The following is a 9,007-nucleotide window of genomic DNA, read 5'->3' on the forward strand; positions in this document are numbered from 1 at the left end:
ACTCCTCTGGGAGCGGCACAACCCGGAAGAGGAAAAGAGATGAGCTCAGCGAATCAGATGCTGATGAGCACGAGTTTGATGACGACATCGAGTCAGTCGACGTGGAAGAGGTGTATGAAAAGCTTGTCAGTGAGGACAAGACGCCAGAAAAACCAGCAGAAGATGAGGACAATGTTCTCGCTGCACTGTCAAAGATTTATGGCTCGGAAGGAGCTGTGAATGATCCAGTTAGTTCACAGTTAGCAAATCTTGTTGACAAAATGGTCAAAACGATGTTGTCCGAGGACAACGCTAAAGAAAAGCTGGGAAAATACAACAGACCTCAGAATTGTGAAAACTTAGTAAGTACAAGAGTCAACCCTGAAATTTGGGCTAAAATGAGATCCAGCTCAAAATCAAGAGATTTAAAAATACAAAATATCGAAACTAGCATGCTCGAGAGCATGCATCCGATCATTAGTTTGACAGACAAACTCTTGGCTCTGAAAAGTAAACCTCAAAATATCAGCAAGGAAGGTGTATCATGTTTCCTCCGGTTTACTTTGGATTCATTGACTCTTATTTCACATTCTGTTTATGAAGCCAACCTTATCAGACGGGAGCTGATCAGACCAGATCTTAATGAACAGTATAAACAACTTTGCAGCTCTCAAACTCCAATATCAAAATTTTCATTTGGAGATAACCTGCCCAAGGCAGTCAAGGAAATAAGCGAAACCAACAAGGTCAGCCAGCGAGTATCTTATTCAAAGCATGGCACATTTTCCAAACATGGCTCCAATAATTTTAAGAGACAAGGATCATATCCGAATCGTCAAAATCATTTTTTGTTCCAAGGCCAAGGACAACGGAGGAAAGCACCTTCAAAATTCAAAGCACACAAAGGAGCCCGTGTGGAACACACAAAGTAGCTCCTGATCAATTGGGAAGCCAGGTGAGCATCCCACTCTATACATTCAATCCATCCACACACTCAACTGGAGAGGACATTTCTAATGTTTTCATACGCCCAAAGAAAGATGGCTCTCGTCGCCTAATTCTGAATCTCAAACAACTGAATCAATCAGTCGAATATCACCATTTCAAAATGGAGAATCTTAAGAACGCTATCACTCTAATGACCCCAAATTGCTTTATGGCTACCATTGACTTAAAAGATGTTTATTATTCAGTGCCAGTCAATGTAAATCACCGGAAATATCTGAGATTCATTTGGAAAAACCAACTTTTCCAATATACCTACCTTCCAAATGGTTTAAGTAGTACACCTAGGATATTTACTAAAATACTTAAACCTGTTTATGCTACGCTACGATCCCAAGGATTTGAAAATGTGGGTTACATTGATGACTCATACCTTCAAAGAGGCACCTTTGCAGATTGTGACACTAATGTTGCTGCCACCACCAACCTTTTTGGAGATCTTGGGTTCATTTTGAACCAAGAGAAATCTGTTTTTGAACCAAGACAGATAATCACTTTCCTGGGTTTTGTTTTGAATTCAGTTGCCATGACTGTTGCCTTGACACCAGGCAAGGCTACAAAATTAGTCACAAAAGCTAAAACAATACGTGGAAAACAATCACCCTCAATTAGGGAAGTCTCTGAACTGATTGGCTCAATGGTATCCAGTTTTCCAGGTGTGATGCACGGTCCACTATTTTATAGACAGTTAGAGCTTGACAAAACAATGGCCTTAAAAGCCAACAATGGTAATTTTGATGCTGTCATGACTCTTTCAGACACATCAAAGTCTGGCCTAAACTGGTGGATAACACGCACACATACCATTTTCAATCGGGTATCCCACGGCAGCCCCAGTGTCACTATTTACTCTGATGCATCCTTGACTGGCTGGGGTGGGGTCGTGAATGATGTGTCTACTGGAGGTCTTTTTTCAGAGGAAGAACAGACGAACCACATTAATTATCTTGAGATTTTGGCTTGTTTTTTCACACTTAAAACTTTCTGTCCTAGTCTAAGAAATTGTCAACTGCAATTTCTTACATTAATAACATGGGCGGAAGAACTATTTCATGCAATTAGCTAACAAGAAATTTGTGGCTGTGGTGTATTGAAAGAAACTTGTGGATTACCGCAGCCCACATCCCAGGAAAACCTAATGTCATAGATGATAGCGAATCAAGGAAAACCTACCAAGACATTGAATGGAAACTTGACCCACTTGTTTTTAACAAGATTTCTCCTTTCTGGGGTAAACCCTCAATAGACCTTTTTGCATCAAGACTCAATTTTCAGTTTAGACCTTTTGTCTCATGGAAACCAGACCCAGAAGCCTTTGCAATTGATGCTTTTTCAATTACCTGGGAGGAGCAAAATTTTTATGCGTTTCCTCCTTTTGCCATAATCAACAGGGTACTACAGAAAGCAGAGCAGGATCAATCACACGCTATAATCATTGTCCCACTTTGGACCACTCAGATCTGGTTTCCTCGTCTGCTGCGGATGTTAGTAGATCATCCAGTTCTTCTACCATGTTCCTCTCATTTACTGACACTTCCAACAAATCGTCATCTAAGACACCCACTCCACACCAAGCTAAAACTAATGGCATGCTGGTTGTCCGGGATTCTTTGCGAACAAGAGGAGTTTCAGAGAAAGCTTCAGCAGTTATCCTCAACTCCTTGAGAGGAACCACTCAAAAACAATACCAGGTCTACCTTAAAAAGTGATACAGTTTTTGCAGTAAAAGGGGTTTTGATCCCTGCTCAGTTTCTTCCGTAAAGGCTCTGGATTTCTTGGCTGAATTGTTTGAACAGGGCTTAGGCTACAGTGCGCTCAACACTGCCAGATCTGCATTATCGCAAGTATTACCTCCTCAAGCTGGACTTCCTTTTGGAGAACTACCCCTTACCAAACAGTTCATGAAAGGGGTTTTTCAAGAGAAGCCCTCTCTTCCACGATACACAGTTACCTGGGATCCACTTTTGCTGCTCAGTTTTCTCAGAAGCCAATCTCCAAACGGAAAACTGGACTTTAAAATGTTAACTTTTAAAAATGTGACTTTGTTAACCCTCTTATCAGCCCAGAGGATACAAACTGTTCACTTACTCGATATTCGTAATATGTCTATTACTGATTCCATTGTTAAAGTTTCTATAGGAGACAAGTTGAAACAAACCAGACCAGGTTATCATGAACTTGAGTTTCCAGCTTATTCTCCTGATCAACGGCTTTGTCCAGTTTCAGTTGTTAAGCAGTATTTAACTCGGACAAAACCTCTTCGGGGCGAGATTACAAACCTATTTATCAGTTTTGTGAGACCCTATAGGTCAGTTAGTAAAAGTACAATTTCACGTTGGGTTAAAACCACTTTAGGCCTCGCAGGGTTTGACCTGAGTCGTTTTAAACCGCACAGCATTAGGGCAGCGTCTAGCTCTGCTGCATCTCAGGCAAACGTTCCTCTGACAACCATTCTTCGCACAGCAGGTGGTCCAGTAAATGTACCTTTGTGCAGTATTATCAGAAAGAGGGGCAAAAACAAGGCACTTATCCTACTACTATTTTAAATAGTTCATTGTGAACACTGTAGTTTATATGTCATGCATGATCATACAGTCTTTCCTGTTTGATAGTTCTCTTGGTCATTAAACTTGTTGAGTTCGAATATTTGGGTTCACAAATGCTGTCTCTCAACATCTCATGGGATCCCTACACTGAGGATGATGGCATAGAATTGGAAAATTAAACGAGACTTACCTGTAAGTTGAAGTTTGATATGGATTCTATCCCATCATCACGAAGTGTAAAGGGATCACATGCCCACCCTGTATATTTTCTGTCTGGACCCACCCAGGGTTTTATGACCAATTATGTGTCGCATTTGTTAACTCTCTCAATTTTGAATTCTGGGATTGGATGGTGCAATCTCATGTGATCCCTCTACACTTCGTGATGATGGGATAGAATCCATATCAAACTTCAACTTACAGGTAAGTCTCGTTTAATTTTCCAATTATTCGTTCTCAATTTCTATGAGTTGATAGTCTATGAGGTCGAACGCCGTAATAACTATCATCCCATAGAAATCTCGAGCTTATAATCTAATTGTCAATTACGCTCTAGCGCTTTTATGAAAAGTATGGGTTCTCTTTTTTCTACCCCTTATGGTTATTTAGGGCAGCCAGTTTTTTTTGTAAATTTTTATAAGCTTTACTAAAATGGATGCGGGATACAAATGAAGTCGTTGAAGTTGTTGTTGTTGAGGGTACACAGTCCGTTTACGTGTGTTCTAATACGAAGCCCACAAAACGGCTAGTAAGTTCGTTACATTTATCTCACGTGCTCTCAGTTTGTCTCAATGGCCGAAGAAGTAGAAAGTTTGCCTATTATCCCCTCGATGATTGAGAGCAATATGTTCGATTTAATGCGATTCACCTATGTGATAACAATGATAATAATGATAATACTCTGATCGTTAAATAATTTTGTAAAAAAAAATATATTGTAAGGGAATACAGGTGTTATCTATTTAAGATTATTTAACTCAAAAAGAATAAAAAGGTAATATGTACACGTAATGCTTCCGAATTGAAACTTTCCAAACACAAAAATAAATTTAGACAGAGATGCCGAGCACACAGCCGGCTAGGCAATGCAATTCAATTTTTGTTTGTTTAGTTGGATATTCGCTGTTGCAAATAAAATGACAGATTTTTACTAACAGGTAGAAATAAAGGAGACAGGAAAACTTATTGTGGATGGAGGACAGGCACATCAACCAAGTGACACGTACCGTTTGGGTGGTGGAGCAGGAGGGATCATTCAGATAATAACACCTAGAGGAAGTCTTGCTGCTGACACATTGTCAATGAAGTATGGCCTGGATTCTCGATCATGTTATTGTGATGCAACAAATGGCCATTTTCTTCTAAAAGGTAACTACAGCTATATCAAACTAAGCCCCCGGGCATATGGATTTTAATTATGTCCATTGCCATAATTAATTGAAACAATCGATTTTTCAAAAAGGCTGAGCTGATCAATCCAAAGCAAATTTTGCCACAATGGCTACTAATCTCGCAATCTAATTGGCTAATTTGCCCTTGTCGGTAAGAGTCCAGATAACGCTGATTGCGCCAATGTGTCACGCGATGCCTTTTTCAGCTCGCGCTCTGAAGAAACGTTTTCTTTGACGTTGACGTTGTGGTAAAAAACATATCGAATGTGGTTTAGCGTTGTCTGTACTGTTATCGACAACGATATGCGTCATCAGAGTAGTCATAAATTTGTTGTCAAAGTCAAAATTTGTTGTGAACTCACTCGGCTGCGCCTCGTGAGTCCACAACATTTTGACACTGTGATGACGCATACTCGTTGTCGATGAGAGTACCTTTCGCCTCGTTTGTATGTCAAACCGCTGATAACTGTAATAACATTGATTCCCTAATACAGACATGATAAAGTTATTATATTGCACGTATCAAATTCGTGCATGCCAGAGCAAACTGTCTTCAAAGGTTTGTGTACAAACCCGTTCAAAAATTCAACGTTGGAAATGCAAGCATACAAAAACAATAATGACATGGACAAAAGTCTTTTCCCAAGCACATCTGATACGAAGGAACTACAATTTCCACCAAACTGTACCAAAGACCTTGAACTCAATATCATCACAAAATTATAGATCGCGTGTGCTACTTCCTTTGTGCTAATACTCTTAAATAGGACTGCGAAAACAGAGAGGTTAGAAATTGCACGTTAAATGCTGCAAGCAGATACTGGGTAACACCCCGGGGGGACTCCTGTAAAAAAAAAGAACGGCAACCAAAACGCTGTTTTGGCAGCTCTTAGAGTGTCCATCCTTGAAAAGTCTACAGCGGGAGTTTTTGCGGTACCTTTTAGGGTATTGAGCCGAAAAAAGATCACAGGAGTCAATGTGTTGTTTTAGAATTGGTTCCTCTTAGGGGTGAAAGAAGCCACGCCCACAAAAGAGGATTTTAGTACCTCTTAGCTAGGGGTGCTGTTCAAAATGTCCGATGAGCAGCCCGTCCTTTTTATATGGGATTCTCCCCGAAGGCAATACTTACTACATCATAACGAATGGCATACACTCATTTCTAGAATTTAAAACGTTAAATCTACTGAATGGATACAAATATAAGATCTTCGCGAATTGCTCTTAATAACGATATGAGTAGTCCCTTGTCGAGCGTGACGCGAAAATTCAAACGAAATGGCCGCGCAAAAACCTGGGGACGATAAGCACGCCTTTCGTCCCCGGCATTGCGCACAGTTATTTCGTTCTCGCGCTTTTTCTCGTGTTAGACTCAACAGAGTAAGGGAAAGAGTAAATACTCTTAGTCTATAATCATAGTGATAACTTGGAACAGTAAATCTGCTAAATGAATCCAAATAAGATTTCTCCGCGATTTGTACTTTAAAAAAACAATAACAATAACTTTAGACAGAAAATATGCTGAGTGGATCCGTTTTCAGTCTCATTAAACCAGCGAGCCACAGTGAGCAGATAATTCAGAGACTGGTTTACTTTCAAGAGCATCAAGATAATGTCGATCTCGTTCAGCAAGAATCTGATCTACACAACAACGCCGTCCTATGTCCCTGAATCGTTCGTAATCTTGATAAATATTACCTGGAATGTTTCCAACTACAAACAAGTTTGAATTTGGCATAATTAATATGCGAATACGTGCTCTGAGCCGATTTGAAGCCACAGGCGCGTACCGAGGTCATGTACGCAGGCACCGCTGGAAACACTCACGCTCAAAATCATCGCGACTGGCTGACAAAATTTGGCTGGCAATACAGGGATCTCATTAGAAATGGTGTGCTGCTCGGCAGCCTAGAAGCATCCGATTATAGCAATATTCATCAAGGGGGTAACACACATGAATATTTTGATATTCACAGAATGATAAATTGAACAAAGATCACTTTAAGACTTAAGAGTAATTGCCACTAAAAATCAAAGAGATCGTGGCCACGGTCGAAAAATTGATTTCGCTCGTATTTTGCCAGTTGGAAGGCCTAGGTAAGTAAATGAAGGAAATCAAGTTAGTTTTTTGAAATATCCAATATAACGGCAGAAATTCACGGAAAACGGTCACCGTACCAAAAGCTCAGATTTCACTTCGCGATAATCCGAAATTGTACACTTTTCAGCTTCTTGCTACACAGACGTTCACATCGCTGTGAAACGTTCTCAACTTTAAATGGATACATTGATTCTTCCTTAATCAAGATATAGTGATTATTTTCATTTCTTTTGTTTTCTGAGCGAACTGAGCCCCGATTAAGTAGACATACTTTTCTAACGAAAACAAAACTCAAAAGTTATGTAAATTCAGTGAGGAAAAAAGCTGACCGGTAGTGCTTCAAATCGTCTGATATTCTAGCAAAAGACAGTTCAGTCAACGAATTGTATGTATACAGTTTCATTTTTGTGGGATCTGCAAGCAATTTTGCATGAACAGCGATCAAAATTCGAGAAAATTGTAATTTAGCCCCTTAGAAATTTGCAATGTAACGCAACACGTCAAAATAGGTAAAAATCTTTTGTTCGCTTGAGACAGCACAGTCCAAGCATATTAATGTCTTTAACGTTTGAAACGCTTTAAAAATAGTATTTAACTTAGAAATTGTTTGTAATAGCGAAGAGACATAAGTAGAACCAACTTAATCACACCCCAACTCTCCCTGCTTTGTGTCACGCATGATATACCTGGCCGATGCTACAAACCAAACACGTGTAAATCCGTTGGCTCTAGTAGTGTCAATTCCTATCTAAGACGATCTCTTATCATGTAGGAGATTTTGCTTTACCTATAGAGGATTGACCAGTTAAGCTGCTAAAAAAAAAAAAAAAAAGTAAATTAAGTGTCTTGTCCAAGAACACAACGCAATATCCCCGGCCAGGGCTCGAACCCGGACCGCTCGATCCGGAGGTGAGCGCACTATCTATGAGGCCACTGCGCATTCCACTAATGAGATGTTGGTATATCTTTAACCTTCAATGTGTTTTACACTTCTGAAAAAGTTAGTGCCACTTACACTTTATCACGTAGTCTTGTGGATCATCTTATACCACCTACTACTGCCCGATTCAGTTTACGAGCCCTGTCTTCGACCCTGGTTTAACAAGGTTTTTAGTTCAAATAACTTAGCAAGAAATACAGTCGAACCTGTATAAAACGGCCACTCTTGGGACTTGGGGAACTGGCCGCTTAATACAGGTGGCCGCTTAATATACAGGATCAATAAAAATACTCACTGGGCGTTGTCTAACGATATGGTACTGTGCTTCAATACATTGCGGACATCTGGAAAGCGTTAACGATGTTTAACGGCCGATTATCAGCTTACAGTAGCTTTGTACTTGTTTTTCTTTATAGTGATGATGGATTGCATTTTAAACACAATAAAATACCGCATGAAATGACATGTGGCTTAGTTTCCGTTCAATGGTGGCCGCTTACCACAGATAAAAATAACAAAGAAAGACAAACATAGGACTGCTACAGGGTGGCTGCGGCCACTTAATAGAGGTGGCCGCCTAATAGAGGTAACAAATACAGCGTTTGTATGAGCAATAAATCGGAACTTTAAAATCTGGCCGCTTAATAGAGGATGGCCGCTTAATACAGGGCCGTTATATACCGGTTTGCTGTAATTCGAAAACATATCCTGTAAGACGTTGGATGTTGCCACAAGGTGGCCAAACGTAATTAAGAAAATGTTGTGTGCAACAGTGGTGCAATTCTTGCGCACCTCAATTTTTTTTCTTTGCTTCTAGTTCAGTTCTGGCCCTTTCTCTGTCACGAAAGAGTTGAGAGAGGGTGCGTGACATGGGGAGGACCGGAACAGGAACTACCTTGCTTCTGGCTAGTCACTACGGGTATGACCGTTAAAACTACGGAAATTACTTACTTATTATTCCTAAATTTGTTTACCTCGACTTTTAACACATGGACTGGCGTGTTGTTTTTTATCTGGTCAGACTGATTTGAAAGTACAATCCGGGAAG

General features: G+C 40.1%; 1 pseudogene; it reads left to right on the plus strand.

Moving 5' to 3' along the window:
* The first annotated feature begins 1,087 nt into the window (after positions 1-1,087).
* LOC149115074 (uncharacterized) lies at positions 1,088-3,504 on the plus strand (annotated as a pseudogene).
* Positions 3,505-9,007: the final 5,503 nt, after the last annotated feature.

Source organism: Orbicella faveolata, unplaced genomic scaffold (assembly GCF_042242905.1).
Source record: "Orbicella faveolata isolate gen_17 unplaced genomic scaffold, um_ofav_v1 contig_13, whole genome shotgun sequence".
NCBI classification, from domain to species: Eukaryota; Metazoa; Cnidaria; class Anthozoa; order Scleractinia; family Merulinidae; genus Orbicella; species Orbicella faveolata.